The sequence below is a fragment of the Syngnathus floridae genome, chromosome 6 (genome assembly GCF_059516105.1).
Source record: "Syngnathus floridae isolate MCC-2025c chromosome 6, RoL_Sflo_1.0, whole genome shotgun sequence".
Classification (NCBI taxonomy): domain Eukaryota; kingdom Metazoa; phylum Chordata; class Actinopteri; order Syngnathiformes; family Syngnathidae; genus Syngnathus; species Syngnathus floridae.
Window position 1 is genome coordinate 734,925 of NC_142418.1, and position 19,853 is coordinate 754,777.

General features: G+C 47.0%; 1 protein-coding gene across 5 annotated transcripts in view; it reads right to left on the reverse strand.

Annotated features, from left to right (window-relative positions):
* Positions 1 to 9,590, reverse strand: part of pdf (peptide deformylase, mitochondrial) — a 64,606-nt gene extending 55,016 nt beyond the window's left edge. For 2 of the 5 annotated variants that reach the window (XM_088379691.1, XM_088379683.1), the window contains exon 1: positions 9,451 to 9,590. The gene's annotated coding sequence lies outside the window, so the exon portion shown is untranslated. The remainder of the gene's footprint in view (positions 1 to 9,450) is intronic. The other 3 variants (XM_088379685.1, XM_088379682.1, XM_088379688.1) reach the window with 2 other exon arrangements.
* Positions 9,591 to 19,853: the final 10,263 nt, after the last annotated feature.

Genomic DNA, 19,853 nt, shown 5'->3' on the forward strand with positions numbered 1-19,853 from the left:
CATTATTTATTCAGCACGCTGTTGTTATACTTGTTTACTTGTTTGTCTGTTGTGGGCCATGTCTTGTCACCGTGGGATAGGGGGGAACGAAATTTCGGTTTCTTTGTGTGTCTTTGGCATGTGGAGAAATTGACAATAAAGCTGACTTTGACTTTGACAATGCTCATTTGCATCTCACACACAGTCTCCAAAAAGGAGTCTATCACATTGGTCCCAATTTATCCAAGCACTCCACACAACATTCATACCATTTTCAACTCAAGGTTCCTGATAGAACAATCCACCAGTCCCAAAAAAAACCTCAACGCAAAAAAACTGCTGGCAAATTAATCTGAATTTTTTTTCTTTGTTTTTGAATTTAAAGAACTCAACCTCTCAGATTGAGCTCACATATAGAAGTTTGTATAATCTTATAACAAACCAATCAATTATTCCTATTAAATGTAGCATTGCAATGCCTTAAATTCACAATTTTGCTTCTTCCAATTCCTGAAAGCATGTTGTCATTTTTTTTTTTTGGGGAATTTCTCATGAGGGTTCGACACTAACATGCACTAGTGTGGATCAGTTTCTGCTCACAAACAGATTTCTCTTTTCCTCTCATTTTTATTTTTCAAAATTGTTTCTGTTTTGCTGTGCAAATTGGATAGACCAAAGTCTAGCAAATTTCTTTGCCCTAAAAGTTTAGCCAATTTTCATCATTTTAACACATGTGCACACACATGCACAGCTCTTGCGCATGAACGGTAGGTCCCAGCACCAATGATTTGTCACAGGCTGAGTCGCTCACTGTTTCTTTGTCTTATTTTTTGTGTTTTCTGTGTCCTCTGCTGTCCATCTCGGATCACTTTTACCAGAGAAGCACTGTTAAACATCGGTCAATCGTCTTCTGATATTTTCTCTCCTGTTCTCTCTGATTCAGATTGTTTGTCGGAGATTTTAGCCGGAGCGGCGGTGCTATACAAGCTAGCGCGACGGCGGCGACACGGAAAACGAGCCGGAGCCCTCGTAAAGCTGAGGCAGAGAGGATTTCGTTCTGCCCTACTGTCAATTTATCTGGCGAATGTCCACTCCCTGGCGAACAAGATGAACGAACTGCTGCTCCTCACTTCAAGGAACACGGACTTCAGCAGATTCGCCGCGCTGTTTTTTGTTGAAACGTGGCTTAGCGAACGAACCCCCCACCACGCCGTGAAGTTAGCTGGGTTTCGGCTAACGCATGCAGATCACAGCGCGGAGCTCTCCGGAAAATCAAAGGGAGGTGGTCTCTGTTTCTACATCAATGAACGTTGGTGTATTGATGTCACGGTGTTGAAAGAGTTTTGCAGCCCTCTCCTAGAAACACTTTTCATAAACTGCCGGCAGTTCTATTCACCACGAGAGTTCTCCTCGATCGTCATGGCGGCTGTTTACATTCCACCACACGCACGTGCGAGTGAAGCCACGCAGATGCTGGCTGACCAGGTGACAGACATGGAGAAACTTCTACCAAATTCACTAATCATTGTTCTGGGTGTTCTTAACAGGGCGGACCTCGCACACGAACTCCCCAGATACAGACAGCACATAATGTGTCCCACCAGAGGGGCACAGACACTGGACCACTGCTACACCGTAATTAAGGATGCATACCACTCTGTGGCTCGTGCAGCTTTAGGACTCTCGGGCCACTGTCTAGTTCATCTGATCCCGGTCTACAGGCAGAAACTAAAAACTTCAAAGCCTGTGGTGAGGACTGTGAGGAAGTGGACAGTGGCGTCAAGGCAGGACCTCCAAGCCTGCTTTGACTGCACCGATTGGGGACTTTTTGAAGCTGCAACTTCAGACCTGCATGCCTTCACTGACACTGTCACATCATACATCAGTTTTTGTGAGGATCTGTGTGTGCAGACTAAGACCTTCTGCATGTACAACAATGACAAACCTTGGTTTACACCAAACCTCAGGAGGCTGCGCAAAGTCAAGGAGGAGGCCTGCAGGAGCGGCGACCGGGACCTGTTCAAGCAGACCAGAAACACTGAACCGAGAGGTCAGGAAAGCCAGGAGGTGTTACAGGGAGAGCCTGGAGAGACACCTCTCTGCCAATCCTGATCCCTCAACATTGTGGAAAGGTCTGCAGAGCATCACGCGCTTCAAGAAACTAACTCCTGTGGAGAGCCCAAGGCTTGCTAACCAGCTAAACAGGTTCTACTGCAGGTTTGATCGGTCCTCCCACACAACAGGACCTCCTGCAGCACAATCTACACACTCACCTCCCACCACAACTGCTCTGACCACACCTCCATCACCGTTGTCACCTACTCTCTCTCTTGCAGAGGCCGCGCCCGCACTCCAGATCCGCGAGGAGGAAGTGCGCCAGATGTTCCGGAGACAAAAGATCAGGAAGGCACCGGGCCCAGACGGCGTGTCACCTTCCTGCTTGAAAGTCTGCGCTGAGCAGCTGGCGCCCACCTTTGCACGGATCTTCAACCGTTCCCTGGAGCTGTGTGAGGTGCCCTCATGCTTCAAGAGCTCCACCATCATTCCAGTGGCCAAGAAGCCCGCCATCACAGGTTTGAATGACTATAGACCTGTCGCACTGAGATCTGTGGTCATGAAATCTTTCGAGAGGTTAATGCTGAACCACCTGAAGGATGTCACGGGCCCCCTGCTTGACCCCCTCCAGTTTGCCTACCGGGCAAACAGGTCAGTGGATGATGTGGTCAACAAGGGACTGCACTACATCCTGCACCACCTGGACACCCCAGGAACGTACGCCAGGATCCTGTTTGTGGACTTCAGGTCGGCGTTCAACACCATCGCTCCTGACATCCTCCAACAGAAGCTCATCCAGCTCCCGGTGCCTGCCTCCACCTGTCAGTGGATCACCAGCTCCCTGACCAACAGGAGACAGTGTGTGAGGCTGGGGAGTATCACATCTGACACCCGGACCACCAATACTGGAGCCCCTCAGGGGTGCGTCCTCTCCCCACTGCTCTTCTCTCTCTACACCAACGATTTCTCTTCAGGTGACTCTCCTGTGAAGCTCCTGAAGTATGCCAACGACACCACTCTCATCGGGCTGATCCAGGATGGTGATGAGACTGCGTACAGACAGGAGGTGGAGTGGCTGATCCACTGGTGCAGCCAAAACCACCTGGAGCTGAACCCGCTCAAGACCATGGAGATGACAGTGGACTTCAGGCGAGACACTTTACCACTTTCACCCCTCACTATCCGCAGTAATACTATTCTCTCCATAGACACCTTAAATTCCTGGGAACCACAATCTCTCGGGACCTGAAATGGACCGGCCACATAGACTCTGTGCGGAAGAAGCCCCAGCAGAGGCTGTACTTCCTGAGACAGCTCAAGAAGTTCAACCTGCCACGGGAGTTACGGCCGAAACTGTCAGGAAAAGCTACTAAGGTAAGACCTTGCAACTTGTCAGAACAAAAGAATACTATGGCTAATAAGGTTAGCTCACAGCTACACGACAACATTTATATGCACATTAAATCGGACTTCACTTAACGAGTTCTCCAAGTGATTTTCACCGCGTTATCCGTTGACCGTTTCTGTGCCGCTGTTATTTCAAAAAGCAGTGACGGTAGATATCCCATGATTCCACTCGAGAGCGCGAAAACTACTCATTTTCTCAAGTTATTGAGTAAGAGTAAGTAATAATTGTAGTTGTTGAAACCGATTGGTATGATTGGCCCATCCTCAAATATTCTGACTGGTATTTACTAAATATATTATGAATATCTTAGAATGATAATTAGTTTGTCAAATATTAATTTATTTTGTCAAACAAGCTTAATAAATATAAGTAAATATAAGGCGAAAATAACTAAATTTTCAACATTTATTTTGATATATCCAACTCAAATTATCTGCTTTGTGATTTTTCGAGATTTTATCAAGTTAATATACTTTTTTAATATTGTGATATATACTAAGGCCCTGAATGACTTTTTAGAGTGCATGGTACCTGTTCTAAAGAAACACACAGGCAAAGCAAGTTCCTGGGAACCACAATCTCTCGGGACCTGAAATGGACCAGCCACATAGACTCTGTCCGTAAGAAGGCCCAGCAGAGGCTGTACTTTCTGAGACAGCTCAAGAAGTTCAACCTGCCGCAGGAGCTGCTGTAGATCTTCTATACTGCCATCATCCAGTCTGTCCTCTGCACCTCCATCACTGTCTGGTTTGGATCGGCCTCCAAACAAGACAAGCAGACTGCAACGGACAATCAGGACTGTAGAAAAGATAATTGGAATCAACCTCCTATCTATCCAAGGCTTGTACCTGTCCAGGACCAGGAAACATGCAAGTAACATCTCTACAGACCCTTCTCACCCAGGTTGCAGTCTGTTTGAACTAGTCCCCTCCGGACGGCGTTATAGAGCTCTGTACGCCAAAACCAGCAGACACAGAGACAGCTTCTTCCCCCAGGCTGTTGCTCTGATGAACTCACACCACTCTTAGTCTCAGAGTCATTACTGTGCAATAACATACTGCTCTCCACACCTTTTTTGAATTGTCTACACTGTTTGTACTATGTGTCCTCTCTGCATCCATTGCAGCCTGGTCATCCGAGAAGAGGGACCCTCCCATCTGTGGTCTCTTCTCAAGGTTTCTCATTTCCCCTAGCTGGAGTTTTGAGTTTTTCCTTGCCCTCTTGGGAGTTTAAGATCAGGGGATGTTTGAGAATATTTGCCATTTTTCACATGTCCTGAGTGTTGTTGTTAGTCACCTAAATGTTGAACAGAGGCTGTGATTTACCAAAGACGAATTCCTTGTTTGGCACGCTCAAACATGGCGAATAAAAACTCTTGAATCTTGAATCTCCTGCAGTCGATCATGAGCTGGTCTCTCCCACACACGCGAGGACAGCACATTCTAATTCTTTATTTATCTTTTGGAAGCAAGTTGTATTTATTCCCCACTTGATTTGCAAATTTTAACTTTAGTGTGCACACAATTTGATCGCTGGTCATTTGTCATTGGGCATACAAACAGCATTGTCATACTTCTTGTATGGACAGGAGCTCTAATAATCTAAAAAAAAATCAAATAATCTGACAATGACATGTTTGGCTGTATGGCCATCTATTATTTCTTTCTCTGTATGAGCATGAGCGGTCAAAGGGGAGGAAGCTTGTCATGCTGAAAATTTGACTTTTTCTCTGCCTCCTCCTCCACCCTTTGATTGGTTTTGTTATACATGACGACACACTCTTGCCAAGTGTCCCTGTTTCCCACAGTTCCAACAGTCCAAATTTGATGTGGAGTTTGAATTGAATGGCGGCCTGCGGCCTTGTTGGCCTCTACCTCTTCCTCTGCCCCTTTGGGAACTTTGGAAGAAGACTGTTGTATCTTCATCTAGATCATTACCATCATCATCTAGATGAAATACATCAGAACGTTCGCCTTTTTTGATCACTTTGTCAGCGTCTCTGGCCCACTGCATGGTTGTTGTAACACAAGCAGTGTCCGCTTCCACTAAGTGTTTCCTCACCCAGTTGCCTAAGTCAGGGGGGGAACCAGTGAGGAGAACATTTTTAAGATGTTGCTGATAAGCACTCAGCTGCATCATTGAATGGGATGCCACTGTGCACCCTGAATTCTTTTTCAAATCTTAATTGAATGGCAGCCTCATCACTTTTTATCTTTCTATTTTTTGTCTCTTGAATTTGTTCTCTTCTCTCTTGTGAAGCTTTCAACCACACTCTAGCACAATGCACTTCTCTCTTTTCTTTCCTTTCTCAATCCCTTGGGGTGTCCTAGCCACACTTTTCTCCAAAAGTTCTACCACACCGTTCCACATTTCAACGTTCAACTTTCCTTGTATTCCATACTTTTTCTTCCACTTAGGCATGTATTACATACAATTAAGAAATCTACTCGCCATGTACTTCTCATCTCCTTCAAGAGCTAGAGATTAACCATTCTTATTTCCCATCTTAATTTAGTATTTTAAGTTTATACAAATTTTTTTCTTTGAGGATCCTCAATGCAGGTTTAAATTGACCTTTCAACAAACTACTAGCCTGTGTTATTGCCGTGGATCAATGCTAGAACTGTTTTAGTCAATTTATCCGACCAGTCACACTCAAACACACAAACTCCAGCGCTTTTTTATTTTTAGGCCTATCCAGGATGGGTGTAAAACCCTCCCAAACAGCTTGGAAAAAACGGACAAAAAAAGAATCTACGCCCTTCTTCAATTAGGAAAAAGAAGCTCTGTTTTTTCTTAGACCGTTCCTTCCACTGGGACTAGAATCCCAGCTTGGAAAAACCAAAGCCGTACCTCATAGCTCGGACAAACCAAAGCCGTATATCTCGTAGCTCGGACAAACCAAAGCCGTATATCTCGTGCACCTTTAACCTTTTTACGCGTTTCACAACAACACAATCACACAACTTTAGGGCTTTAACTTACTTGTCCCCTGGTTCGTTGCACTGCCGGATCCCGTCAATCCACCTCTGTCAGACGAAGGCAGACCTAAGATGCTGGCCCAGCGAAGAATTTTCTTCCCAGGTCTTTCTTTTCCAGGTCCTCCAAATGGACGCTGGCTTGTCGAAAATGCAGCACGTCGTCCTCCGTCGGCCAGATCGCGGGTATGAGAGAATCCGGATCACGGCACCAAAAAATGTTAGAGTGGTGCTCACTCTAACTTATTTTGCAAGAACCACACGGGAGACAGTATGCCCTTTAAGCACTTGCAAGTGGAGAATTTGCTCGTTACTGTAGGTACAGTAATGTTCGAACAAAGTCTGCCTTTGGATTCTTGCAAGAGAGTATTTATTGAGAGAAAGCAGGGTGGGGGTGACATTGGACATGTTTGGTGATCACCTCAGTAACTGGTTAATCAGTGCGGAGGGTCCCAGCTCATTGTTTTACAAAGTCGTGGAAACAGAAACTAGTGGAGCATTTTAGATGACTAACTAAGCAAGAATGTTTCCACACCATTTGGAAAGTTTCAACAACTGAATAGTTAAACTTTTCAGAGTCAAGGAAAGGCAAAAGGTTTCAACAAAGTTAATAATTCTAGTCTACATTCCAACATAATCACACGATCAAAATAATCTGTAAACCCTAACAATAACTATATATAAACTATATATCAAATGACTATAACATAAATAAAAATTTTATCGCACCATCCGTGTCACTCCAAATCATTAAATCCATCGAAATCTTCATCCTCCATATCATTTATAAACAACGCCTCTGCTGACTCCGGAAGTACGTGCAGCGTTGACGTCGGACTCATCGTCAGTTGCGATTCCAGTTATTCCACAGACCTATATAACTATATATAAACTATATTTCAAATGACTATAACATAACAATTTTATCGAACCATCCGCATCACTCCAAATCATTAAATCGGAAAATACGGTAAACTGTTTGGCATTGCTGCGGGTATTGTGAGAGCTTGTGACAGAGCACAAAGAAGCGTTCTGGTGGAAGAAAAACCAGGGGCGCGAGTGACAGGTGATACAGGAGTGATCGGTTCCTACCCACCTTGTTGCCCTGACTCGCTTGAGCGATACAAGTACAAATTCTGCACAATTGAGTGTGCTGTCGAGAGTGGTCGCCGCGAAGGAACTGCTTCAATCCTGCGCACCACAGGGTCAAATCTTGTTCTCTAAACCCCCTCATTATTATCAACTTCTTTTTATTATCTGCTCCTTATCTATTATTATTTTTATTATTCACAGGAGCCGTAGTAGTGGTGTTAATTTAGCTAGCTAGCAACATCTCAAAAGTCCTCTCGTACTGTTTTAAAAAGAAAATCTTTATTTTGTTCAACTATTCAGTAAGAGACGAAAGCAGCTGCATTTGAAAAATGAGCCTGTAACAAAAGTGACTCTCCTGTTTGTGCTCCTATTTGCTCTTCAGAGCTCAAACATTCATTTCCTGGCAATCAGTAAAGAAAGAAAGTTTGAAAAATAGAAAATCTTGTTCTCCTGTACTCAATCTCATGGGGTATCGTCTTGTGGGATTTGTGTCTCGTTCTGTCCCTATTGTTAGTAAATCCACCAGCAGTGCAACAAGCTCCCAAGGCGTGCAAAGACATATTTCAATGTGATGAGTGGTAATGTTTGCCTGGAAAAGGGAGTGTAGAAAACTGTTTACTACACCGCTCCGCCAAGCAAAACCCATAGTAACCAATGGGAGTATTTTACCGCAAGTTTCTTATTGGAAGTTCCTCCCACATTTATTTCCCCGTGAAAGCCCTCAGGAACACTATTTCACGTTAGAACTGCATGGGATACCGGTAGCAGTACTGTACCAGGATATTTCTGTGCCAAAATTTGCTCAAAATCATTTATTAGCACCAGTATTCTACATTTGATTTCTAAATCAAACAAACAAAAATGGTGGCTCGCCAACTCTGTCTTAAAGGTAAGTATACATGCATGCAAAGCTGCATGTCTACTGATGTGTGAAATTCTTTAAGTGCTTGGCCCGCCTCCTTCTGCATGTGGGAAGAGAAGCGCTTCCTTGACGTGCACCAACATGCCGCACGGGCTTCCTGTGGCTCAGAGAATAGACTTTAAAGCTGCTCTGCTTGTGTACAAGTCTCGCCATGGCCTCTCCTCACAGTACATGTGACATGTTAGTGCCATATGAACCATCTCGCATTCAGGGACCGACCTTCTGCTGGTGCCCAGAGTCAGGAATAAACATGGAGAGTCACCGTTTTAGATTTGTGCAACTCAGACATGGAACATTCTTCCCGAAGAAGTGAGACAGGCCCCCAGTCTGACAGTGTTTAAAATCAGACTTAAAACAATTCTGTTTAGCACTACATATGACTGAAATGGATTATTTAAAGAGTTATTTAACAGTTTAAATTTTAATGTTGATTTTAAGATGACTATTAGTATTAAGTTCTTCATAATGAGTTTAATGTTTATTTTCCGTACACCACTTTGAATTGCTTTATGTACAAATGTTCCTATACAAACAGTTACTATAGGTTGCTGCTTGGATTCCAGGTAGCGACTTATGTTTTGTTGCTCTAAAAAAAAAAAAAAAAAAAAAGGTAGAAGCTTTTCTCTTTCTCCATTTTGGAGTAGGAACACTTGAAATCTGGTCGGCCTCTGAAGCTATGAACTGCGGAATAATTCAGGAAATAAAAAGTAACTAAGCTTACAATAGCTATATTTGACTGGGTGTTTTTTTTTTACCACAACATAGGTTTTAATTACACCGAATTAAATAGCGACTTTCACCCTTACAATTCGGATTTCAGTAGATTCTCCGTCAAAAACAAAACTAAGACATATTCAGAATGTCGACAGCTACACACGACATTCGACGGTATCATCCAGAATGCTTGCGAGCTACCAACTTGCAGCTATGATACGGAGCACATCATTTGACAGACAGTTCGGAAAAAATTCTAATCAAACCAAAACACAACACAACACACACACGCGCAAACTCACCCGTACTTGTTTCTTCACAGTTCAGACGCTTGTCAATAATAGACTAAATGACGCTGGGGCCACGCTATAGAGCCACTTTTCGCCAATTGACTGTCGAGACCTAAGTATACACGTCGTGTCACGTGACACAGGATTTAACTCAATGAGGAGCGTTTGGTTTCAGATCTGGGTAGTTTGGGCGAGTGGACCTCTGTTTTCAGAGGTTGATTTCGAAACAAAATGTTATAATGGGGAAAAAATAAAGTTAGTCACACGCCTTATCATTAAGCGACGCATCTTTGTCAAGTCTCAAGAGCTACTCAAGAGCTACACGATAGCTCAGACATCTTTACCGTCATGCTTGAACGCGCATGTTCAAAACTGGAGCGTGACTTCAGTACATCTGATGGAGGGAGGGAGGTAAAATCAAACAAGCGATCCCAAATTTAAAAGCCACCTTGCTCGGTAGAGCAGAACAAGATCGCAACTTCACTGCTTGAGTAGCTCAACTTGCAAGCTCATCAAAACTGTCATGTCGAAGTCAGACAGGCAGGGACAGTCGGCTCTGGAATTGGTAAAGCCCTGCTGAATAAAGGTAAGGCTGACCACTTGGAGAGGTACATGCACACACAACAGATTTACGGTTTCTGTGCAGTGTTGATGCTCTAAAAGCCTATGTTAAAAAATTTAAATTACAACTTTTTCGCATCGGTTGCACTGGTGCACCCAAATTGTTTTCTTGGTTGCACCAGCACAAAAGTTAGGTAGAGTGATCCTTAGTCTTTCACGGGGGATGTATTCTAGAACTACCGGCAAAAAATACCTGACTGCTGGTTATGTCCATTCTGTTGAGTCACAGCCAGTGGAGCGAAATGGAGAAGATGCCAGCCATGGCAGCACATAAAATGATCATATATTATAATTGTAGATATGTGAACAATCTAATGATTAGAAACTAGCAATTGGACAAACATACTGTAATGAAGCTGTGTAATTATGCATTCCTTAGGTCATGGCCGAGTAGCAGCAAGAAAAAGGGAATATCCGAGCAATAATAATAAACTTTATTACAGGCTTTTGGCCCACAGGGTAAAAAACAAACATCACATACATTAAAATAAATAAAAAGGGTACATTTCAAATGTTATGAAAGGCACTCATGCCAGCGTCCTCTGATGGTGGATGTGTACCTTATCGCACTACATCCAGTATACCTCACAGATGAATGCTGACGTCAATAAAACAAAATTACGTACTTCCCACAAAGTGATCTGAGCAGATGTAAGAATGGATAGTTGGCTTCCAAAGCTAGGAGCTGTTGCGGCCATGTTCCGCCTGTTAGGTTACGGATTCTAGTTATAGATCTGACTCCAAATTGCGATCAACACTTAACACATAAATTGCTATGTCCTAATCCACACACTGGCGCACCTAACAATTTTGCGAGTTTGTTCTGTCAAAGAGAAGACCAGTAGATCAATCAGACCAAATTTACCAATTGCTTATTCCTGACAAAGTGCACTAATACAGGCCTGGGTCCCGGTTCCCTCACACTAAAACTCGTGCGTTTTTGTGACCACCAAAAGACGACACATTCTTCCGGGTTGCCCAGTTTTAAAGAAACACAATATGAATATTAAAGCATGCAAAATATTGTGAGATGATTGGTCGACGGCCATCTCCTCCCCGCGTCGGCGCTATCGCTGAGGTCAGGTGGTTGGATTTCCCCGCGAAGCCGGGCCACACAGACGTGCTGTTGTTCTCGTTCCTCAACGACCTTGAGATGTTCTCGTCCGGTACTCCCTGTCTGGGCCTATACACAACACTTCAACGAAAACAAGTTCATGCAGTTTGCCTGCACATTCTTCGCCACCCACCAATCCACACGAGCACTCCAATACTAGATATTATATTAATATGATTATAAGTTTAACACAACCTTAAAAATATGTTTGCAAACTGCCGAAAGCACATTTCCCTTTATTCCCTCTCATGACCTCATTTATGAGGTCATCACCCGTTACTTTAGCAAACAGCTACCAGCGCGCTGTCGATCCTTCCTTCCCCCCGCTGCTCATGTTGAGTCACCAGGGTATATTCGCCCATCGGTGGCAACGGGCCAACGGTTTTCTCGATCAACCGGACAGTGAGTGACCTAATACATGGAATACAACAACAATCGCATAAAATCATAATTGTAGTAAAAATAGCCACAGCAACAAGCACAGACACGATGAGGCTTTTCTAGCTTCCGAACGTTTTTATCCAATCAGACCAAATATCGGTGTGTACACCTGAATGATCTTTCATCTTTTTGTTCAGTGTCCTTAGTCCTTCCAACGCCCTGGTCAGTCGGCCTCCTGGTGCCGTGTTGTTTGGGATGAAAGTACAACATGCATCACCAAACATTCCACACACACCATGTTCCTTAGTCAATAGCCTGTCCAACGCAATTCTTTTTTGGAACGCAATTAACGACGTTGCAGCCAATTGTTCATGAACTGCGGCGAATGATTCAGCTGTATAATTACCCAGTCGTTGGACATTGTAATGAAAGTAATTAGTACGGTCTACATTTTTATTGGGAGTGATCCATAGGAAGATACTTTCGAATCCCGAGAACACTTGATTAACGAGTTTATACTTATCTGGCACACCCCGGGGATCTCCTATAGTGTCAATATATGTTGGATCGTCGTCGCTCAACCACTGGGGCAAAACGTCTCTTTTGCTTGCTTCAGGAGCCCCGCCAGTGGGGACTCCAGGTTCCAATTGAGATTCTGTATTTCAATGGGGACAACCACCACAGGCATTATCAACGACACGAGGGCACAGATACCTGATGCATTCTTCGGCAAGCAATCCTATAATTTGTCATCTCCACACCACAACCAGATGTCACTGGTCTTCCTCTGCTCCTTCCATCATTGCTGGGTGAATTCTGGCATGTCCTGTTAAAGCTTGAAAGCAAGTGAATTTGGAAAAAAACTTTGTATATTACAATTACAAATTGAAACCTACTCACCCATTTCTATTTTACCACTCCCCCTCTTTGACACATTCACCCAATGTGTCATTATGTATCAAAAGGAACCTGCAAAGCGTCCCCTCTCATCACCATACTCATTGTAGACAGGCCCACGGAACCTCTAGTTACCATCTGGGCCCCGGGACCATCACCCCAAGTCCTTGAAACTTGACTGTCCACCACACACACTCAGCAACACAAACAAAAATCATTGCACTCCTGTCAGTGAGCTTATAGCCCGGCTGACAGCGGACATTTGTACACACAAAAACAGACATCAAGTATCAAAATAAAATGAATCCTGGCGCCCGCGGATCATGTCCTGGAAACCACGTCATCAACAAGTTCATCATAAAAACCAAAAGGGCAAGGGTTAACATATTCTTGTAAATCCAACACAAACTTTCCACGAATGCAATCGACAACCTGCAAAAAGGAAAACAAGTTACGCAAGCAACGCGCAATCCGCTCCTTGGCTGGTGGCTGATGCTGCAAATAAAATCAAGTCACACAGAAAAACAAAGCAGAGCGTGCTATTGTCGCAAACACATTCAAGCGTCAAACAATTGGTCACTGTCCACCTAGTCCGTCACCCCGTCGGGTGAGCTCAAAGTCGTCACACGTCCGCCTCTTTCGGCCAACGATATTGAGGCCGTTTGATAGGCTGCGTCTCATCCATTTGGAGATCATTAGGGGCCACCGAATGACAAAACCCGACATCAAATGGACCCTGGGACCACAGTGTGTTGGGCAAGGCCGCCAGCATTACTTCAGCGTCCTCATGATCAGTTGACTCCCTACCGTGTGTGCGGGACACCAACATCATCTCCAGCAATCCTGTGTCTGCCATGGGTTGTTTAATTTGGTATGCATTCTGAGACTCAGACCAGTACAAATTAGGAATGTGAGTTTTCCGCCAATCGGTCTGTTGCAACAACTGCTTGACCATTGAGCCCAATTGTCTGGCCTCGTGTCCTGGGGCAAGAGCCAGCGAAATGTGTGGCACCCCTTTCTCTGTCATTTTGAACCACTGCATTTGTTCATATGTCAATTCAGTTGCCGCTGCGACTCCCTCTTTACCAGTCAAAATGGATGATGAAGTTAAATCCCACATGTGCCCTTCAATTTCTTCAAACAAATCATCACTTTTTCGGTCATAATATAGAGTGCAATGCAAAGGATCAACAGGTGGGTGGTATGGCGCCAGTGAGCAGATCCAGGGCTTCCACAGTAGGTAGGTCGAGAACACACTGCCACCAGCAGGGGTCTCTGGCTCCAGCCTGGCCCAGTAGATGGTTGCAGTTTCTGCTTCTGCCGGTAGGGGCGCCATCAGCCACTGACCATGTTGTTGTAGCTGCTGTGAGCACTGGATGCTGACTCCATCTGGAAATTGAATAATCACTCCCTCTGGCCCACACAGAATTCTGGCTTGAACGGCTGACAGCAAGTCCCTTCCCATCAAGTTGATCGGAGTGTCTGTGGAATGGATGTATTTGTGCCACAGTCTACACCCTGTCCGGGTGATCACAGTTTCAAGTGGTTTGGTAAAAGGCAGAGTACGTGGTTGTCCCGAGAAGCCGACTAAAGTTGTTGTTTTCTTTGACAGTGAGGATACAGGAAGGGCAGTGTTTATTGATGAATAAGTTGCTCCTGTGTCCACCAGCATCTTCACAGGTTTTTCCTTCCACTGTCACATGAAGCATTGGCTCCGCCGGGCCACTGCTTTCCTGGCTCCCCGGGCAGCCCTATTCAAATTGTCCACACCAGAGATCATCATGTTGGTAGTACTGACCTCCGTGCATTTGTGGGCGGGTGGCTCCGCGCGGTCGATACTGTGGGCATTCTTTTGCCCAGTGGTCGGTTTCGCCGCAGATGAAACATGCGTTGGGCGAATGGGGTTTGTATGCTGCCCTCCCCGGGTAAGCAGGTGCACTCCCTCCCCGGCCTCTGTATCCGCCCCGGAACTGGCCCCTTCCGCGCCCCACCACCTGAAGAGCCTGTGACATTTGCATTTCCTTTTTCTGTGATTTAGACTGTTTATCTTCACCATGCATTTTTGCCAACTGTAATTTCAACAACTGTTTAGATTATGCGTCTGTCTCGTTTTCAACTTTAGCTTGTGAGTCAGTGAACATTCTGCAGTGATGCAAAAGATGACGTTTAAATCGTTCTTCGGCACAAACCAGAATGTCAGGATCTGACATTAGCCGCTTCTTCACATCTGGCGGAAGTCCATCCAGCAGCGCCGTTCGGAAGAGCACCTCTGCCTCGTGCGTGAGAGCCGGATGGCGACCTGTGGTTTCAATCCAACTCTCCACAGTAGCGCTGCTACTTGTGGCAAGGGCACCTCCCTCCCCAGTCTCGCTGTGCCTGCTGCGTCCTCAATTGCCTGCAATTGCACTAGGGAGCATGCTCCTGCCAACATCTGGCGCATGTCACCGAGTGTACAGCTCTGCCCACTCATCAGAGCCAAAAATTTGTTTAGCCACACCTTGCCTCCTCTGTGAAGTGGGGGCATCTTTTCCATCATCGCGGTCACATCACGGAGCACCATGGGCTCGTAGTGCTGACCGCCCGATGTGGTCACCAGCCGACACATCAATTCATTTTTCTGCACCTCGGCCTGTGTCATCTGTCCCTGACCTATGTCTTGACCTCTCAAACGTCATTACCTGTGTCATGCTTGCTAAAAAATGTGCCTTAGAATATGGTGCTTTGAATTTCCAATCTCCCCAATCAAATTGGATCCCGCTTCTCAGCTCTTCTTTCTCATGCTCCTGTTAGCCTGCAATTGTCCAAATCAAAAATGTTATTTTCTTTTAACTGTCTTTCTAAAGTCAAAGTCAGCTTTATTGTCAATTTCTCCACATGCCAAAGACACACAAAGAAACCGAAATTTCGTTCCCCCCTATCCCACGGTGACAAGACATGGCTCACAACAGACAAACAGTAAACAAGTATAACAAAAGCGTGCTGAATAAATAATGAATAAATAACACAACAATAAATAAATAAATAATTAATTAAGAGGAGCGTAAAAACGCGTACAGCAGACATTCCCGAAATTAGCGCAACAGTGCCGCACGCTACGCAGAAGGGGGTAGCGAGTTCAGGGCCCTAACAGCCTGGAGAAAGAAGCTGTTGGCGAGTCTGGTGGTGCGGGAGCGCAGGCTCCTGTACCTCTTCCCAGAGGGCAGAAGGTCAAACAAGGAGTGAGCCGGGTGACTCACATCTCTGGCAATCGAGGTTGCCTTGCGGGCGAGGTGGGAGGTGTAAATGTCCTTCAGGGAGGGAAGCGAAGCACCAATAATCTTACCAGCCGTATTCACTATGCGCTGCAGGGCCTTCAAGTTCTGTTCAGTGCAGTTACCACCCCAGACAGCGATGCAACTGGTGAGGACGCTCTCAATGGTGCCACGGTAGAATGTAGACAGGACTGCCTGAGGAGCACATGCACGCCTGAGCTTCCGCAGGAAATACAGGCGGCGCTGAGCTTTCTTTGCCAGTGACGAGGTGTTCGCGGACCAGGAGAGGTCCTCACTGATGTGCACCCCCAGGAACTTGGTGCAGCTCACCCTCTCCACCACAGCACCGTCGATGATCAGCGGCAGGTGTGTCGTGTGACCCTTCCGGAAGTCCACAATGATTTCCTTGGTCTTACTGACGTTCAGCAGGAGGTTGTTGTCCCTGCACCACGTGGTCAGAAGGTCAACTTCCGACCTGTACCGAGTCTCGTCGCCCTTCGTGATGAGACCCACCAGAGTCGTGTCGTCAGCAAACTTCACTAATGCGTTGTCGCTGTAGGTCGCAGTGCAGTCATGCGTCAGCAGGGTGAAGAGCAATGGACTGAGCACGCAGCCCTGGGGGGCCCCCGTGCTCAGCGTGATGCTGGCGGAGATTTTGTCGCCAACACGCACCACCTGAGGCCTCTGACAGAGGAAGTCCAGTATCCAGTTGCAGAGGGTGGTACTGAGGCCCAGCTCGTCGAGTTTGGAGATGAGTCGCTGCGGCACAATGGTGTTGAAGGCAGAGCTGAAGTCCACAAACAGCAACCTCACATATGAGTCCTTTCTCTCCAGGTGGGTGAGGGCCGAGTGGAGGGCAGAGCAGATGGCATCCTCAGAGGACCGCTTGGCACGGTACGCAAACTGGAAAGGGTCAATGGTGGGGGGGAGAACGGACTTGATGTGCTCCAAGACCAGCCGCTCAAAGCACTTCATGATGATGGGCGTCAGTGCCACAGGGCGGTAGTCATTGAAGCAGGACGGTGCAGGTTTCTTCGGCACAGGAACGATGGTGGCAGCCTTGAAACACGAGGGGACGATGGCCTGCTGCAGGGAAACGTTAAAGATGTCTGTGAAGACACCCGACAGCTCCCCAGCGCAGTCCTTCAGCGCTCGACCCGGGATGTTGTCAGGGCCCGCCGCCTTACGGGTGTCAATAGCGGCAAGCGCCCTCCTCACACCGTCGGCAGAGAGGCGCAGGGGCTGCTCGTGTGGGGGGGGAGTGGTCTTCAGCGGGCAAGTGCTGTTCTGGGCGTCGAAGCGAGCAAAGAAGCGGTTCAGATCGTTCAGCAGGCGGACGTCGCCCTCACAGCTCCTCGGCGCGGGCTTGTAGTCTGTGATGGTCTGAATGCCCCGCCAAAGGCTACGTGCGTCCTTGCTGTCCTTGAAATGGGTGGAGACCTTGCACGAGAACGCCTTCTTCGCTTCTTTGATGCCTCGGGACAGGTCGGCCCTCGCTGTCCTCAAGCCAGCCTCATCCCCTGCTCTGAAAGCCTTGTCCCTGGCCCTCAACAGTCTGAGGACAGCCCCCGTCAGCCACGGCTTCCAGTTCGCGCGAGTGACGACGGATTTCGGGCAAGTCACGTCATCGATGCACTTCGTGATGTAAGAGGTAACAGAGTCAGTATATTCCTCTATGTCCGTCCAATCGTTGTAGGTGGCTGCCTGCTTAAACAAGTCCCAGTCAGTGGTGTCGAAGCAGTCACGAAGTGCATCGGAGGCACCCTCAGGCCACACTCGAACCTGCCTCCGAACCGGCCTGGATGCCTTCACCAATTGTCTGTATGCGGGCAAAAGCAAAACGGTGAGATGGTCAGAAAGCCCCAGATGGGGGAGGGGGGTGGCTTTGAAGGCTCCCTTTTGCGCCGAGTAGACCAGGTCCAGGAAGCTGTCTCCACGTGTCGGAAAAGGAACATGCTGGTGAAGCCTCGGGAAAACAGACTTCAGGTTGGCATGATTGAAGTCTCCAGCGAAGATGGTGAAACCGTCAGGGTGCGCCGTTTGCTGTTCACTGACGGCCTGGTACAGTTCGCCAAGCGCCGCGGTCCTGTCTCCTTCGATGTAGGAAGGTGGGATGTATACCGCGACTAGCAGAATCGCGGTAAATTCCCTCGGCAGATAAAAAGGACGGCACTTAATGATCACAAACTCCACAAGCGGCGAGCAGTGCTTACATACCATCACAGAGTCCCGGCACCATTCTTCTCGGATGTAGACGCATATTCCACCTCCTCGCGACTTTCCCCCTCGTACAATGGCACGGTCCGCCCGATAGCACGCTAGCCGCTCCAGATGCACCGCAGAGTCCGGAATGTTGTCACTCAACCAGGTCTCGGTGAACACGAGCACACAGCAGTTCCGCACCGTCCGGTTCGTAGACCTCAGCAGGCGAACGTAATCCATTTTGTTGTCCAGCGATCGAACATTCGCCAGAAGAATGGAGGGCACCGCCGGTCGCGCTGGGTTGGCCGCCAGCCTGGCCCGGACGCCTCCGCGCTTGCCCCTCTTCTGCTTCCTCGCACACCGTTTCCGACGACTCCCAACCGGGGGAGGAATAGCGGGTGAGGTCGGCGACGGATCAGGACGTAGCAGTCCGAGCGCCTTTAATGTCGACGCTTCAAAGTCCCGAACGCCGCAAAACCCACTTCTTTTGAACCTCTAAATCGCTCGTGTTGCTAACCTAACCTAACCTAACCTTAAAGAAAGGACAAACAGATTACTCCCAATACCTCCTCATTATTTACAAGTTAGCCCCCCTTTCTTGAACATTCTCTGATCCATGCCGTCTTCCTCCTCACACGCCTGCACCCACACAGGGTGTGCACATAAACGCACACACCGAGCACGCACACAACAGCTCAATCTCACTGCTTCAAACATTCACTGAGAAACTCACACTGTCCCTGCCCCGCCCGGGCCATAGCACCCCCCGTGCGAGGGGGGGTCGCGGCATCAATGTTGACTTACGAGCTGGCCATTTCCTGCAACAATCATGATGCCGGGCCACCGCCCGCACGAGCATAGCACAGGCCCACGCGCACAGCCCAGACCCGCGACTACGCGCGAGTGCAGGCACGCTCATCAGTCTCAACCTCTCAAAGGGCAGGCCAACTTTGCTGTTGCGCCCTTCATCATGTTCACATTCGACATCTTTCAATGTCTTCTTCACAACATTTGTTGTCTCTTATTCTCATCCTATCAAGCCACCGTTCTAGTAACTTTCTGTCACACACCTTATTTTCTCTACTGCCACACCTTGCTCATCTTAGTTTCTCTAACCAACTTAAACACACCATTGTCCACTTCTCAATTTCCCTATTATCGCTCAAAAGCCTCCTAAACATTCTCCATTACTGATTTCTTCCATAGAACACACATCTCACTCACACACACTGATATACACACCCACTCATGAGGATCCTCTGCGCGCACACACATTCTCCCCCCAATTTGGTTCATTTTGGATATTTTAGCGGTCTGATCTCTCACAGGAGGAACTGTTACCACCGGATATTTTTTGAGGAGGCCTCACTTCCCCTCGGGGATCTCTTTATTAACCCCAGCTATTTGAATACCACGTCACCGCACCCTTGTCCGCCACGACGAAGCACTAGATCCCTGACCTATCCGTAGTACGCGTAAGTCCCTGACTTTACCGTACACGTTACACACGTAAGTTCCAAACTTATTCACCGTATGTATCTTAACTTCATGCACACCTTATTTGATCTGAATTTGATCTCTTAAATTTCCTCTTTCAATTTGCAGCATTTCGACTTATAGTAACAGGTATTATGCTTACCTTATCGGTGATGAGCTCAGGGTTGAGGAGACGTCGTACCAGCTCAACGTTGTGCGCTTATTCCAAACAGTTCGCCGACCGGGAGACAGTGTCCCTGACACTGTCCGGTGTCTTGGCTAAAGACCACGAGTTGTCAATTACCCTTCTCTTGACATCACGTCCGCGGTCACCAAGAAATTGTTAGGTTACGGATTCTAGTTATTGATCTGACTCCAAATTGCGATCAACACTTAACACATAAATTGCTATGTCCTAATCCACACACTGGCGCACCTAACAATTTTGCGAGTTTGTTCTGTCAAAGAGAAGA